We start from the raw sequence: 17,954 nt of genomic DNA, 5'->3' as shown, positions 1-17,954 counted from the left end.
ACAACCTTACGCAATCCTCGCATAAAGCATATAGGTTGAATCACGTAATCATTGCGTTCGTTCTCTCTTTTTATACTCACACTATTTTAATTAGTTTCAAACTTAAAAAATAACAACAAAGATTAATATTATGCATACATAACTCACAATTAAAGTAATGCAAGATCTTCGAAGTCCATGAAAGAAGCAAAACAAATTATAAAGTCAATTAGCATTTAGAAGAAAAAAAAGAAAAAGTCGTAGTAAAGTATAAAAACTCAAAAGGATATTAGTAATGTAACATCAATACCATATGATTGCACACATTTTCTTTATTACACCAATAGAAAGGAAAAACGGAACCAATAAAAACATACACTGCCCTTTTCTAGGGGCTTCAAGTAGGAATATAAAATCACACTGCCTTTTTTCTGGTGGCATTAGAATATTAGGTCACACATCACACTAGGCTAAACTTAGGTCCAATTGCTCCAATACACCGGATACATTGCAATGGTGAGACATGGTGAAAAGTGAACATGTCTCCATTACAATGAATTCAATGTACTAAATACTAAACCCAAGCCAAATCTTACTATACATATAACCTCTGGTTACTAATGTAACCACGTTATTTAATTTAGTAGCAATACCATTCCAAAGTAAGGTAGCAACTTAAGGCAGAGGCAGAGGCAGAGGCCATGTATCATCATCTTTGTGGCAACATTTGAAAGTGATATTCACGTCCATGATGCGTAGACAATGGGAGCATTCGATCTCTGGTGTTTTTAAAGCTTTGTATGGAATTTCAATGTGGCGGCAGATGGCATCATCATAATGACTAGAAATCTTGTTATGGTAGTCTTTGAAAGCCAATTCGAAGTCCCTCTCGTAATCTCGTTTAAATTCTCCTTCCATTTGTCAAACTCTTTTAAGACCTGAAGAATAGTTGTCCCACCGATCAGTATAACGCTAGACCCTTTGCTGAACACAGCCCATCCTCTCTTTTTCTTCTTGTAGGAAATCAATTTTTCGATATCTAGCTTCATAGAGTCTATCTCGGTCTCCCTTTGAGATCTTGAAGTGAACAAGTTCTTAATCTTGGTCCAGAAGCATTTTAGGAGGTTGTCGTCTTCGGTGGATACCAACTCTATGGAAATCCCTTTTCCCAAAATCATTGGATCACTGTTAAGGGCCATTATTGCACTATCAGTGACCTGGCCACCAAACAAAAAGATGTACTTCCTCTCTGCTTTGATCTGAATGAACAAGATACATATTTATAAGAATAAGTGAATGTGCACATCAATATTATTTGAATGCACATAACTTCTCCCCCACTCCCATCCAAAAAAAAAAGTGCATGCATGACCAAGAGTCTAGCTTGTAGCTAGTTCAAAGACCCCCTCCCCAACTTTTTGTAACAATCAATCAAAATAAAAAGTACATGCATGAATGTGTTCTTCTATAAACCCCAAGGATATTTCAGCCTAATACATCTTAAAACGTCACAAAAAAATAATCAGATAATCAAAGAATGCTAAGTACCCTCGTTAACTAAAACAAAAAGTGTACATGTACGTGTATATATAATGATTCAGACCCATTTCGAATGGAAAAGATCCTTATGCCTCACAATCACAAGGCTGAGACGATGCCAAAACTTGAGGAAATAGCAAAATAGCAAATTTTGAACACGTGTGCAAATATATGCATTATTAGATTTTTGAAATGACTTTACCCAGTGTTCTATATCTGTACTAATGTGAGTTGCCGTTACCCCTATCAAACCCTTTTGATTCAGCAGAGTTTCTTCTTTTTGGCTGGTGAATGGGAAGGCCTCAACGCCGCATACCCTCATCATAGGGATTGCATTCATACATTCCACCTTTCCTTGCGGGTTCAGCACCACAATTAAGGGCTCGTTAACCTTGAAGTTCCACTTCTTTCTGATGTATTTAAGGCTTGCTATCGGCAAAGAGTAATTCGCTTCTACGTATAGCATCTTAGACCGCAAGAACTCAAATTTATTTTTCTGGTCTTTGGTCCGTTGCTTCACAAATGGGATCCATACGGTCTCATATTGGTCCTTCCTCGATTTTTCAAGAAAATTTTTAAGATTTGAAATGTCTTCACCAGAGATGTGTAGGCTCGAAAAGAACAAGAAGACACCCTTCCCTTCCAGGGAATCAATTTGTACCTGCAGTTTGTGCCATAAAATTAGCAACAGAGTCAGATTTTTTTTTTTTTTTTGGAGGCAAAGCTAAATATGACAATAATCTTTTAATTCACAAAACTAACACACACATATCTCTCCTGCAGTTTTTTATTGTCCTTTTAAATTTTTGTCCACACCTCTTCTAATAGAAAATTTGAGATTTTTTTAAAGCCTTTATTTCTTCAGGATTTTTTAATAATTTAGGTGAGGTTGTTGTAAATAGTTTGCGATTTAGGGAAGGTGAATGTTTTATTCTAAATTCAAGGGTGGTCAATGTTATAACTGATAACCAAATTGGGAGGTTAATGCAATTTTCACATATATATAATTGTCTCTTATAAAATAAAATTTTATATAATTCAAAACAAGTATTTTCTTTCATCACATCAGGTATAATTATTTTTTAAACTAGATTAATCATAATTAATATTCTTTAAACATTTTAAGTCAATTTTAAAAAAAAATTAAAGATTACATATTACATATAGAATATAGAATATAACAATATTTTTTGAAAACATTATATATATATATATATATATATATATATATATATATATATATATATTTTTGGCGGAAATATTTTCAGGGGGCCAAGATAAATACAATAAAGTTCTTATGTATAAAGAAATGACTAAAAAAATCTTAATATTACAAATTAACTTTAACTTGCAAATAACATGAGAGGTCTTTTTGCACAATTGTAGATCTTTCCCCCATAAGTTATTGTGAAATATGAAAACCTGAATATTAAATTTTATAATCTTAATACATCAAATTGATAAAATAAACAAGTTTATAATGATAATTTAATTTAATTATCCAAGCCACTAATATCAATTAAACAAACAATTAACAAATTACTATTATAAAATTATAATAAAATTAATTTAAGTACTAAACTACTCAGGACCTACGGCTGCAGTACTATATTTTAGTCGTAAACTCATAGTTACTTTAGTTTTTAGGATTGGAATTGTTGTATGTATTTTAGTACTATTATTAAGAAAGTTTTTCAAAACTTAAAAAGGAGATTTGATAAGTTGACTCGGTGCAAGTAATTAACGCCTTGAGGCACACAGAATTTGGGCACTCTCCTCTTGGCCATTCGATCAACGACATTAAGTTTAGTACTTGTTGTCAATTTGCAGAAATTTAACTTTACTTTAAAATTTGTGCGGTCTATTTAAGAGTTAGGTTCTTTTAAATACGTACCACTGTCAATTTTTTTAAGGTTTCCTCCCTTTTCCTTTATGTGTATGTTAAAATACTTAGTATTCTCAAAAAAAAAAAAAAATTAGGAAGACAAAAGTTATGGTGTTGACTATGCTTTGACTAGGAGAGTGATGTTGTCTTTCCCTGGCTGTTGCTTGTTGCAGTTGTTAAATTTGTATAGAGACTATACCACTAGGTAAAGATATATTCTAAAAATAATATAAAAAGTTTGACTTTGGTTAGTAAAAAATAATTGACATATTCAAAATAAAAGTGCAAAATTTATCAAGCACCATTACACTTACTAGAGCAAATCTCTCCATAATTTGTTAATAAAAGAAAAAATAATAATAAACAAAATTCACACATAATATTTTAATATACACTTTAATTATGAAATAAGATAATTTTGAAAACCTACTCAAATGGTTAATTAGTACACAACATTTTAAATATAAATTTAACAAAGTTTAGTTAATTTTATTAAAATAGGAAAATATTTTTTCCCTTTAAGTTTGAGATAAAGTAACATAACAACAATCATAATTTTTTTATTTTTTAATGAACAGCAATCAAACTACATTGAGTGATCTCATCCACTTATACAATAGCAAAAAGATGGCCTGCAAATTAAAAGCATACCTCTTTTTTGGTGGAACCATCAGTTAGTTGCGGCGTTGGCTTGTTTGTGGGATCCCTCAATAGTATCTTAATTACAGTCACGATGCTATATGAAGCTTCAACATCATTCCTGACCTTCCTGTAATCATCTTTCTCTGCATTGAACCAAAATCCTTCATCAGTATAGCAGTCCATCTTTTGAAGGCAATGAATTACTTGAATGTGCCACACATGCAAGAAAGCTTGTGTCCGTACAAATGAAACAGCTAAGAAACCAACCTCGGTTTGCTCTTTCTTTCTTAAGTTCGATGAGGAGGCGATTGAGTTTATCAGCATAGGCTTTTAGATCCTGTTTCTTCTCCCTAGATAAGCAGAAATATATAAAGTCAACCATAGTCATTTAACACTAGTACATACCATGCTACTATAGATGCTAGGTTAAGAGTTTTTATATTTTATAAAATAATAATTTAAAGAAAGAGAAAGTAGCTAAAGGAATTGGAGGTGAAAGTCCAAAACTCACCCTCAAAGGAATACTCCCTCCAAGGATGTAGCTTTCACACTCATTTTAGTTTGGTTTCATTGAAATTAAATCATTTATGTTATTGTAGAATAAAGTATAGTATCTAATTATTTATAATTTTATACTCCTATGGAATGCGATACCAAAATGTATAATAAGCTTTGTTCTATAACTAAATGTATGCATTTTTAACCCTCATAGGTTAGTTTGATTATGGTCTCATGAGATTTATGAGTTCTTTAATTTAAAAATTTTTAGTCAATATCTAGAAGCATCTCTGAAAGATTTTTCTTTGTAATTACCTAATATGTGTAGGATTGATGGAAGAACTACACACGTTTGAAGGCTTGAAAATCTTTGGACACTTTCATTAGCCAAAAAAAAAAAAAGTATGCATATATTTCAAATCCTAAGGGATTGATCTAGTGATTTCAAGGTCTAGTAATTTTCAAGGCCTCATGAGATTTAAAAGATCTTGAATTCAAAACTCTAACTAGAATCTTAGGGCCAGACTCAAAAGATTTCCTTTTTGTAATTAACTGGTGTGCATGCAGAATAGCCATAAGATTGTGATACAGACTACGGTAAGGTCTTCTAATTGAGGATTTGGGCGTAACGAATAGAACTTACTGATCATCGGTAATGAGGTAGCAAAGCTGAGTCGTGCTGACCACAACACTTACAATAGCCCAATAGACAGCAACTGTGATCAGTTCATCCTTCTTGTCAAAATTCGAAAGCTTCTTCAACCCAAAGATGCATTGAAATAATTCCAGTGTGGCTTTGATCAATTTGCTAATATCAAGAACAGCTTGGCTGTGTTTCTCCAGTTTTCCTAAGAAGACAGGTACCCCCTTAAGGGTTCCCATTGATTTGGCGACTTCGTTCGATGACTGAATACAGGCAAGTAGGAAGTATTCCCCATATTCCAAAGCAAAAGTCGCTAGAGTTAGCACAGCCTTTGCATCCCTGGAATAGCTTGGTAACTTCTTAATTATTGACAGTACTGTTCTTTCACGTGCAATTTGCTCATCACCTGCAGCCTTGCATTGCATCTGAGTCATCTGTCATTTAAGAAAAAAAATATACATATTAATGTGGGTGACTAAATAAAAATGAAAATCATCAGTCCTTAATTCACTACACTTTTTTTATGCTATATTGGCCATTTGGTTCCATACACGTAGAGTAAGCGGCACTGAATTGTGTACCGAAATTTTCACACAAACGTGTGCAGCACAGCCCATAAAAGCCTTGTAGACTTAACGTCACCCCACCTTCTTTCCTTATATTATTATCTTTTTATTTTGGAGAAATTACACTTTGCCCACATGTAATTTGCCCAAAAAATATTTTGTCTATCTGTAGTTTAAAAATTGACACTTTACTCACCTAAGGTTAGCTCTGTTTATCTTCCGTTACCCACCTCTGTTAAAAACAGAGGGTAAATTTATATTTTTGTTACCCTTTTAGATCTCTCTCCTCTCAAAACATAAAAAACTAAAAATTTAAAGGAAAAGAAGATCTAAAAGCTAAGTTTTGTAAAAATTAAAGCCTAGTTTTTACATCTAAAAGTTAGGTTTTGTATTAACTTTTAAATCTTCTATTTTAACACATTAAAAAAAGAAAATACAACCTGAAAAACAATATTCAGAGGCCTGATAAGACAACAAACCTAGAAACAAAGAAATTGAAAAAGTGAGTGAAAAAAGAGGCCTCAGAGATCTTGGTGGATAAAATTCATCAAATGGGAATTCCCATCAAGGGTAGCAAATATTAATCCTTATATAACCGGCCTCTATAACCCTATAAATCATCTAAGTTTCAAATAAAATAAACAAACAAATTCAATGAAAACCCAGTTTTTTTTTTTTTTTTTTTAATAAAAAGAAGAATAAAACACCGAATGAAGAAAATAATAACATTAAGATGTTGTCAGAAGTAGCTGGTTAGGATATCACATATTTCGGCAAAGAAAATATCATTGGGAATCCGAATGATTCTTTTCATCATCCAACATCTCTAATTCAAAGAAAATATATATATATATATATATATATATATATATATATATATATATATATATATATATCAATCACAAATTCAATTAAATAGCTTAATGGGTAACGTTTAAAAATAAGAGTTTTTTTTTTTTTTGTTTTTTTTTTTTTTTTTATAAATGTATCAGCCTTGTCATCGAGAAAAATATCAGAGGAAAGCCAGAGCTAAAGGCAAAATTACAAGTATGGAATAGATACAAGTAGCATAAAACTTCAATATAGCCTAATAATAGATTCCATGACCCCAATGCTAAAGTTTTCAAACCACAGAATTGCAATATTAGGCTGATTAATATTAGGCTTAATCAACCGTCATATAACCAAACCCTAGACCCATATAAACAAAACACATAAGATCAATAGATGCAGAAGAACAAAGGAAAAAGGCACACAAAAACAAGAATATGAAACCTTCAGAGGCTTTTGAGAGTTTGAGGAGTTTTATGATTTGATTTATGAAAATGTAAGAGGTTGTCGCAGAAGTGAAGAATAAAAGAGTTGTGAGATTGTATTTTCAATTTCAATTTTTAATGTGTTAAAATAAAAGATCTAAAATTTAATATATGAAAAGAAGATGTAAAAGTTAGGTTTTAATTTTACAAAAAATAGCTTTTAGATCTTCCTTTCCCTTGATTTTTTTTAGTTTTTTATGTTTTGAGAGGAAATAGACATAAAATGGTAACAAAAATACAAATTTGTCCATGTTTTTAACAAGAATGGGTAACGGAAGACAAACGGAACTAACCTCAAGTAGGTAAAGTGCCAATTTTTAAACCACAGATAGGTAAAGTGTAATTTTTCCTTTTATTTTTGTGTTGTGGTGGATACAAATAATGTGCCATGTGAGAGGTGTGTAAGAATTTTTCAACAAAGAAGTCCATGATCATAGCAAAACTCGATTAGAGAAAGTCTATGTGCAAACTTTTTGGCACATTATTTTTGAGAAAATGTTAAGTGTGAAATTGTAATCGGTGTATATTAAAAAGTTTGTGAGTACTGTGTTGGTGTAAAATATCATTACACCAAATACAATCTACCACCTTCAAAGCTTACTAAAAATTTATAATAAAAAAAAAAAGTGCCCTGGTAAATTCTATGGAAATAAAAAGTAAATATATATATATATATATATATATATATATATATATATACAATTACCTCATAGGAAATATGCTTGAAGGCAGACTGGAGTGAAATAAAGCTTTCTTGTGGGCTCTCCTCCTCCAAGAGTTTCATTTTTGTTCCTTGGCTATCAGTACCCTTCTGTGAATGACGGGTAATTAAAAACAGGCGGGGTGTTAACTTGATAGTGGTATAAATTTAAAAAACATATCTGCCTGGCTCAGTTTTTTATTTTATTTTTATTTTATTTTATATAGAAGATGCTTGGCTCAGTTAAAACTAAAAAATTAACTGCATCTCATGCATATAGTTCTGTTCTCAAAGGAAAAGAGGCCCCTGTTGTCATGCTTTCAGCAATGTTAGTGATACAAATTAATCTTACACCAATGATAGAAAAAAAAACTATAATTATTTTATTATAATATATAAAATTATAAATAACACTTATTACGTAACAAAAAACAATTTGCAAACTTTTTGCTAAAACCGTGAATATTTTATCTTTTCTTTAAAACCCATATACATATATTATTCAAGATTAGGTGTGTTTACTTCAAACAAAAAAAAAAAAAAATGGTAATATATACCAGGAAAAGAGCATCAGCAGTCCTGGTGGTACGGTGAAGGATGTTCTCGACGGCAGAGAAAAGAGATTCAACATTCCACTTTTCTTCGGCATTGGTTGAATTAATTTGGCCAGAGATTCCGGCCGGCAAGTTCAGGTCGGCCGGCAAGATCAGGCCACCAGTATTGTCGCCGGCCATGTTTTGTTACACAAAACAAAGATGACTGTTAGAAGCTCTTTGGTTAAAGGCACAAGTTTGGGGGAAGACGAGAGTAGTTTATATTGTTGCAGTCTGCCGGCCACGTCCCTTTATATAGCCATAATTGAGAAGCAGAATGGTGTTCTTTTTCCGTACTTATCACTTTTTTTAGAAGGAATCCGTACTTATCACTTAGGAGTAAATATTAGTAAATCTCGAAATACTGTTAAAAAAAAAACTAAATACTTTTAATACCAAAAAAAAAAAATGGAAGATTTTAAAAGAAATTTATAATAGTAAATATTCAAAACGACCTATTTATAATAAGATCTATCATTAATATTAATATGGAAAGAACAACAATAACACTAAACCCCGAGTTGGATTGTTCCTCAAAAAAAAAAAAAAAAAAGACTTCAAAAAGACTTAATAATTTTTCTCATTGAAGTACATTGTTTGAACCAAAAAGTAAAGAATAAAAAATAAAAAATAACAAAAAGTTTGGTCCATCTTATAATATTACAAGTCTACAATAGATCTCCGTTGACTCCATGAACAGCGCCAGATAATGATTTTAAATACTTTCTAGTTTAACTCTTTTTTTTTTTATCTTAATTTTTTTTTTTTTGTGGTATAAAAGTATAGACAAAATTTGTCTACAAACTTAGCTGTAGTCAATGACTACAACTCTCATTAAAAAAATTAATATGTATACATATTTTAAAAATTTAACTGTCGCATTGCATGTTCTTTATGTTGTTAACATGCATGTTAAATTTCATGCCAATTGAATATTATTTATTATTTTATCTATAAGTTTATTTTTATGTATAATTTTAGACCACAAAAATTTGAAATTTAAATATTTGATTAATGACATAACTATTGATCTTTGATTTCTTTAAAACTTTGCAAGTATGGTAAATATAAGAAGAAAATGTAATATACAATGATAGATTTGTCAAAATTCACATGAGATGACCACCGCACACCCTTGATATGATAGTTACTCCACAAATATAAGTACTTATAGGGTGTGGGGAGCAAGAGTCAGAGTTCAAGTTTCTAAGAGAGAGTTTCATACACATATACACTTAGATTAGGCTAGAGTAGAATTCTATTTTGTATCTAAAAAAAAATTCACATGAGTTGATAATTGTATGACACAATCCACTTCCAAATACATATGGAGAATATGTTCTTTCCCAGTTATTTTCTCATTCCCTTCCCTTACTCTTTTCTCTTTATTTTCCCTTCCACTCAAACCTCAGTGCAATGAAATATCTCAGACACGGAGGCTACACTCCATGGATTAGAACAATATGTACTTTTTGATCCTTTGAGCACTAGTATTGGTTGTATATGAGCGTTAGCATTCAGGAATACCAAAAAAAAAAAAAACTTATTTTGCATCCTCAAACACTATTTTATCTATTTTACTAACCCATTTTACAACTCACCTTACATCCTAGTTTTTATTTTTACATACAATCCAATAAAACAATATAAACTACCTAATAAAATAATAAAAAGTATTATACTCTCTCTTATTTCCCCATTCACTTTTTTTCTTCACACACAACCACATATTAAAATAATTTTTTTTTTTTTACAAACTATGAACAGTAAGAGCACTAGCATTGGGGTTATATACACCTCCACAGTTGCTATTTTACAATCCAAAACAACAAAAATCCACTCCATCCAGATTTGTATATTAAAAAAAATTTGCAACCTATGAATAGTAAGGTTGCATATATAGGTTGCATATATGCAACCTTACTATTCACAGGTTGTAAAAAAAAAAATTAATATAGTGGTTGTGTGTGAAGAGAAAAAGGTAGTGGGAGGAAAAAGTGAGAGAAGAATATTTTTTATTATTTTATTAGATAGTTTATATTATTTTATTGGGTTGTATGTAAAAATAAAAATTGGGATGTAGCATAAGTTATAAAATGAGTTGATAAAATAGATAAAGTAATATTTGAGGATGCAAATTTTTTTTTTTTTTTTTTTGGCATCCCCAGATGCTAGTACTCTAAGGTTGCATATATGCAACCTTACTATTCATAAGTTGCAAATTTTTTTAAGTTTACAAACTTGGATGGAGTGAGTTTTTGGTGACTTAGGTTGTAAAATAGAAACTGGAGGGTGTAAAGTGCTCTAATCCGCCAAATGCTAATTTTACGTAACAAAAGCCTACTAGTAGCATTGCATTGTAATTAACACTGAAAATATGAAGCATTTTGCACATTCAATGGAACATATATTTTAGTATTGGGTGTGCTAAAATGCTAAAATTTAGTATTTAGCATATCCCTAGCCTAAGTTGCCACTTTGCCTTTGCACTATGCGCAAGAAAGGAACTTGAGCAGGTGAGAAAGCAAAACATTGTGCTTCGTAGTGTTGATCTATTGGATTGGGTGGAGCCCCTAAAGAGAGACCTTTAAGATTTAGATAAATTGTGCTAAAGACATTGTACTTATGCAAGGATTGCGTATAGTTGTAGAGGCTAGCTACTGACGTCATAGAGCATTTTGATCTTTTGATTTTCAAGAAGGGAAATGTTTTTCTACATACTAGTATGCACATAATCTTTTGCTGCCACATAATCCTATATGCAGCAAAACCTTACCTTCTTGAAAATCAAAAGATCAAAATGTTCTATGATGTCAGCAGCTAGCCTCTGCATCTATGCGCAATCAGGGACGGAGCTAGGACTTGAAGTTAAGGGGGGCAAAAGTATAAACAAAAGAAAATTGAAACTCTAAATAAATATTCATTTTATAAACCATCAACAAAGAAAAATACACAAAATTATTGTTTTTTAAGATGTTACAATGCAATTATTTATGAAAATAAGACATTAAATTTTCCTCAATATTAGTAGTTGGTAATGTTGTACCACTATTATTAGCTTCTAAATCATTTGAAGTTTTTCTTTTGAAAAAATCAAACATGGTAGTGAATTTTTTCATAATTTACAAATAAAATATAATTTGAAATTATCATGTTATTATATGGTCAATAATCTCTAATCATTTCACACAATAAATAAATACCATGCACACAAGTAGTCAACAAATAACCAACAAATTTTAAAGTGGTAAATAATCTCTTATTTACCTGAAAAAAAAAATAATTTCAAAAGACACTAATAGACAACAACACTACCAAACAAAACTACAAATCTACACTAAAGTGCACAGAACGGCATTGTGTTGTTTTACATAGTTTACAGTTGTTAATCACTAGACTAGAGACGAGACACCACCTGACCACCATTTATTATAAAAAAAAAAAAATATATATATATATATATATATATATATATATATATATATATATATATATATATATAACTTTGGCCTTATTAAAGATTGAAAGAGAAGGATCAAAGATGGACTCAAGTCAGAGTCTACCTCTCTCTCTTTGACCCATTTTTTCTAGTCTCTTCTTCTATTTTCGGATGAGTCTCTCAGCTCTGCTTCTCTTTCAATTTTCTTCACAACACTGTCAACACATATGATTAAATCTAAGTTAATCAACCAACTAACCAAGCATTAGAGATTCAGATATGAGAGAGGGATAAAATGTTACCGGGTTTGGGGCCTTTGGGCGTGCGATTGCCGTGGTGGACTAGTGGTGGCCGATGATGTCGCATGGTGCACCGTTCGCCTTTGCTTTTGCCGCAGTGCCGCCGCCCAAGTCCTCGCTTTGAGGTCTTCTGCCGTAAGTTAGGTTTTAGGTTTTTTTTTTTTTTGGTAGTAGCTTAGAAATCCCCTGTTTTTCCCTTTTATTATATATTGTGTCTTGCCTTAAGTTGGCTTAGAAATCCCCTTCTAGTTAGAATTTTTTTTTTTTTTTTTTTTTTTTGGTTGTGTTTATTTGTTTTGGGCAGATGTCTAGGCTTAATTTTTTTTGTTGAGTTAATATTTATAGCTTTTAAAAATATCAATAATATTGTTGAGGGGGCAAATAGCAATTTTATTGAAACAGATTGCTAAAAATAATAGATTACATATATAGTAAAAAAAAAAATTTAAAAATCTAGGGGGGGCGACTGCCCCCCCAGGTCCAACAATAGCTTCGTCCCTGTGCGCAATCCTTGCATAAGCACAATGTCTTTAGCACAATTTATATAAATCTTAAAGGTCCCTCTTTGGAGGCTCCACCCAATCCAATAGATCAACACTACAAAGTACGATGTTTTGCTTTCTCACATGTTCAAGTTCTTTTCCTGCGCATAGTGCATAGGCAAAGTGGCTAACCCTTTAAAACTTATATGGTAAAATACGATGTTTTGCTTTCTCACATGTTCAAGTTCTTTTCTTGCGCATAGCTCATAGGCAAAGTGGCAAACCCTTTAAAACTTATATGGTACGATTTTAAAGTAGTGTGTAAATATATGAGATTTATATGGAATCTTTATAGAATTCAAACTCAATTTTATATATTTAGGAATAAATTTCTTGCCCTTCAAATGACTTAAATGATGATTTTTATCCTTCATTGATATCCAATTGCAAAATGGGGTGTCTATTGGTTGGTATTCGGAAGCTTGTCCAAGTCGAATGGACGAATAACCTTGGAATAGGAGGCAACTAATAGATAAAGTTCGACTCCTATTATTTGTCCAAAAGATCTCGTATACTTAGTGTTCATTTGGCTTCAAATTAAAAAGTTAATTTATTTTACTATTTAACTAATTTTTGCTACTTTTTATAGGTCTTACTATACTTTTTAGTACTATTTATCTATAAGTTTTACTGTACTATTTTAGCTAATTTTTACTTTTATTTATAGTACTTTTAACAAAATAAATAGATTCCAAACAAATCTTTAATTACTTGCAAAAAAAAAAAAAAAAAAAACAGATCTTTAATTATGGAGGGAGTAAAAAAGGGTGATTGTCCTCGAGTTGGAAAGCGCAATCCTCGAGACATAAGGCCGAGATCCATGCTGCATTCAACCCACTTTCCTTGAACATGGGCACGAAATCCTAAGAATTTTGGGAATAATTGTTAATAGGATCATGCTAACGAATACCCTTAGGGTATTGGTTAACAATCCATTTTAGGAAAATTTTGACATCACTTTTATGGGAAATGAAAAAAGTTGTCAAAAAATTAATTGTTTTTCTTTCTTTCCCCATAAGAACTTTCTTTAAATAGATTATTAAATAATACCCTAAGAGCATTCGTTAGCATTTCTCTTGTTGGCATAAGCTCTATATAAACTATGCCAAAAGTGAAAATTCACTAAAACCTATATGCTAAGTGTCTTGAAAATTCTTCACATAGAATAGTTGTGGGGAAGGATATGATAATATCTTATAATTACTCAAATTCCACGGACTACATGCTCGTGTACTTTTTCTTTTTATGTTTTATTATTACTTTTTCTTTTTTCTTTTTCTTTTTTTTTTTATATCTAGAATACTAACTTTTTAGAAATGATAAGGATAAGATATTTGATGATGACTCAGCAGTCATCCACAAAAGATCTAGATGTTCCTTAACGTCAACACCCAGACTAGCCCACCTCAGTATCTTTAGCATAGATAATGGGTGTGTTTGGATCTACTTATTTTGTTGAATTTAATTTTTTTTTTTCTGAAAGTATTATAAATAAATATAAATTTTAGTTAAAATAGTACAATGACTCATGAATGTATCAAAAAGTACAATGAAAATTATAAATAGTAACAAAATAAATTAAATAATAAAATAAATTAGCAAAAAATAAGCTAACCAAACAAACACGGTGTGTGAAAATCGTAAATGTCTCAGAGCACAGAGGCTCCACTCCATGGATTAGAACAATGTACTTTTAATCATTTGCTAGGCTTTTTCTTCTTTATTCTATGCGTAGAATAGAATGCTAATCTTTTGAAAATCAAAATGTTCTATGAAGTAACAGAACCTTGCGCAATCCTCGCATAAAACATATAGGCTTTGTCTCAGAGCACAGAGGCTCCACTCCATGGATTAGAACAATGTACTTTTAATCATTTGCTAGGCTTTTTCTTCTTTATTCTATGCGTAGAATAGAATGCTAATCTTTTGAAAATCAAAATGTTCTATGAAGTAACAGAACCTTGCGCAATCCTCGCATAAAACATATAGGCTTTGTCTCAGAGCACAGAGGCTCCACTCCATGGATTAGAACAATGTACTTTTAATCATTTGCTAGGCTTTTTCTTCTTTATTCTATGCGTAGAATAGAATGCTAATCTTTTGAAAATCAAAATGTTCTATGAAGTAACAGAACCTTGCGTAATCCTCGCATAAAACATATAGGCTTTAGCTCAAATTATCCAAATCCTAAAGTTCCCTGCTTGAAGACTCCACCCAATCCAATAGGATTACACTAGTCACCAATCAATATGAGCCACCACAAGAACTCTGGTCTTTCTTACATGCTTAAGTACTTTTCTTGTGCATAGCTATGGCACCAACCTTTTTTAAGATACAGTAGATTTGGATCAATGTTGTCCATGAGGATTGTTTTTATCAATAGGTCAAGATATTAATAAATTTTTGATGTAAACAGAATTTAGATTTATATCCAAATCTTTTATTCGGCATAATTTTTTTTTTTTTTAAAGAATCATTAAACTAACTGAAATTCATGTAGATTTTTTTTTATTGCTTAGAATTACCAAAATAAATAATTTAAGAGGTAAAGGTTGCCCCATCCCATGTCAAGTATTTGTGGAGGAAAAACTATGTAGCCATAATATTCTAGACTCTTTTATCTTGCTTCAAAGACTTTCATTTTAAAATAGACGTCCAAATGAAGTATTATTAAACAAACTTCTTTTTGGGACTAAGAAACAATAGTTGATGTATTTATTTATAATCAAGTTGTAGAATGAGAGATTCTCAAAAAAAAAAAAAAAATTGTACAATGGCAAAAGAGAAAAGATGGGCATTCATCAAGCCAAATAATAATCTTTTCATTCTTTATGCAACACTAGCAAGAGCTAGAGCAGCTATATTACATTGCAATGGTACACTAATAAAAGAAATATTATGGAAACTTTCACGAATCAAAACAACATCCTCTAGAATCGAAGTAACTTTTGGGGGTAGATTTGTCTAAGTTGGAAAGGATCACAATTCACCAAAAGTGCACTCCATTACAATATTAAAGAAGTAATTGGAGTGACAAAATAGCAGAGCTTTTCGCATCACAGTTGCAGCAAGCAAGAATAAAGGGAAGGTGTGAAAGGATTGAAAAAAACAAAAGTTGTACGGGTGCTAGATAGAAGAAGTTAGATTAAAAAAAAGTAAGATATTTAGGGGATGTTTGGCAAACTAATTTAAAGTTTAAACACATTTTTACACATTTTAAACAATATTACACACTTTTTCACACACTTTTTCATACACCCACTCGTATATAAAAAACACTCAAATAACATAACTCAAACTATGCTCTCAAACACCCCCTTATTATATAGTAATTTCTATTGAGTAATGTGAACAAGCATGGGATAAAAATATATATATAGTGAGAAGTATAACTCAAGAAATTAAAAATATGAGGTAGAAAGGCAAAGTGCATTCAAGCAAGAATAAAGGGAAGGTGTGAAGGGCAAAAAATGTATCTTTATTTATTTCTAAAAAAAAAAAAAAGAATTGTTGAAATTGTAAGAAGCGAGGAAAAAATTGTAAGAAATTGTTGAAAAGCTTTGCCATGGGTCCATCTAGTAAAAAAAAAGTTGATCCTTCGTTATAACGTGTTTGAAGTTTGAACCTCTTTTTTTTTTCTTTTTCTTTTTTTTTTTTGGGAAGGGGTTCTAGGTATACTAATAATTGAGACCTCTTGGTGCCTGACAGTGATATTAGAAACAAGAATCAAGGAAAGCTGGAAAAAGATAAAAACAATGACTAAGTGAGTAATTTAATCTTCAGATCCAATAAAAGTGAAGATATGAATTATGATGATTAAATATTTTTCGTTATACATACTATATTTTGTATAATGTATAAGAGTTATGTTAGTGATGCAAATTTTTTCACAAAATTTTTTACAAATTGCTAATGTGGTGAATGATTATTAATAAATGAAAATGTGATGTTAGTGGTGGGCCTAAATAAAAACCAATAAGAAATTGGCCACAGCAACAATTTGTAAAAATATTGTAAAATATTTTATAGTTGTAACATTACTCAATGTATAATAGTATAAAAAAAACTATGAAAACAATTTTAAATATAACTAGAAAGTTTTCGACAAAATATATATATATATATAAATTAATTTATAACATAATATGTGTACTAAAAAGATTTTATTTATTAATCCGTGTCAATAATAAGTGATGACAAAGTAATTTGATATCTTTAACATATATTTAATAAACATTTATTTTGGCACTAGACAAATTCCAAAATTATATGATGACACAAAAGCAAAATTGTGCCAATTTATGATTTTTCAGTAAAGTGTTTGAGCTGTTTTTTATTTTTTATTTTTTGGGAGGGGGTACTAGAGAATGTACGTAACTGTCATTAAAGAAAATTAAGTTAAGATTTATTTCCAATATCCATCTCATCATTCAAATCAATGTTTAAATTAAGGGTAAATTATATAGTTGGTCCCTATCCTTTACACTAGTGTCAATTTGGTCTATATTCTTTCAATTGTATCAATTTGGTTTTTAACATTTTCAATGTCATGTCAATTTATCCATGCCATTATCCCTTGGATGGAAAAATTTGATGTGCCAAATGGAATAATAAGAAATGACTTTCTATGCCACATCAACTACCAACTATATTGCCACGTCAGATTTATAAAAAATAAAATGAAAAAACTCAAAATTTCTAATCATACATGAGTTCAAGTTTGGAGAGAATTCTAAAATTTGCAATTTTCTCTCTCTAGTTGTAGACGTGAAATAGGGAGTTACCACAATCCACTGATTATTATGAGCCCATTTTTTTAGGTAATGGACATTACACATATGCAAGTCTTCTACCCAAGGTAGTCGATACCGTATTGGTATTGGCCGATATTTACCATACCGGTACATATATCGGTATTGAAATGCCAACATTTTGTATCGGTTTAAATACCGGCCGTAGCGGCCTATTTCAAGCATTATCGGCTGGTAAGGAAAAAAAAAAAAAACTTTTTTTTTTTTTTTCTTTTGTAATTTTTGAATTTTTGTAAGGGCAGAATGGTAACTTACTTGCATCAACTTATTAGTATTATTTGTTTTCTTAGTATATAATAAACAATTAAGCTTTCTATTTTTTAAATTGTGTTTTTTTTTCTTTTAATTGATTTTAAAGTCTAAAACCAAGAATAATTTGTTCTAAATTGAGGTAATGTTTTATGGTAAGCTTCTATATTTATTATAATACACACACACACACACACACACACACACACACACACACACACACAAACTAGCAATACACCGGTATTGATCGGTA

The 17,954-nt window shown here is 30.7% G+C and overlaps 2 non-coding genes and 1 pseudogene across 2 annotated transcripts; all 3 read right to left on the bottom strand.

Annotated features, from left to right (window-relative positions):
- Positions 1 to 243: 243 nt before the first annotated feature.
- LOC142629444 (protein SIEVE ELEMENT OCCLUSION B-like) lies at positions 244 to 8,559 on the bottom strand (annotated as a pseudogene).
- LOC142630125 (small nucleolar RNA SNORD24) lies at positions 6,270 to 6,353 on the bottom strand. The gene has a single exon (XR_012843237.1). It is a non-coding gene; the product is annotated as a small nucleolar RNA SNORD24 (small nucleolar RNA).
- On the bottom strand, positions 6,487 to 6,575 carry LOC142630140 (small nucleolar RNA R12). The gene has a single exon (XR_012843251.1). It is a non-coding gene; the product is annotated as a small nucleolar RNA R12 (small nucleolar RNA).
- Positions 8,560 to 17,954: the final 9,395 nt, after the last annotated feature.

Source organism: Castanea sativa, chromosome 3 (assembly GCF_040712315.1).
Source record: "Castanea sativa cultivar Marrone di Chiusa Pesio chromosome 3, ASM4071231v1".
Lineage (NCBI taxonomy): Eukaryota > Viridiplantae > Streptophyta > Magnoliopsida > Fagales > Fagaceae > Castanea > Castanea sativa.
Note: the sequence above shows the minus strand (reverse complement) of the source record. Positions and strands in the feature narration are given on the sequence as shown.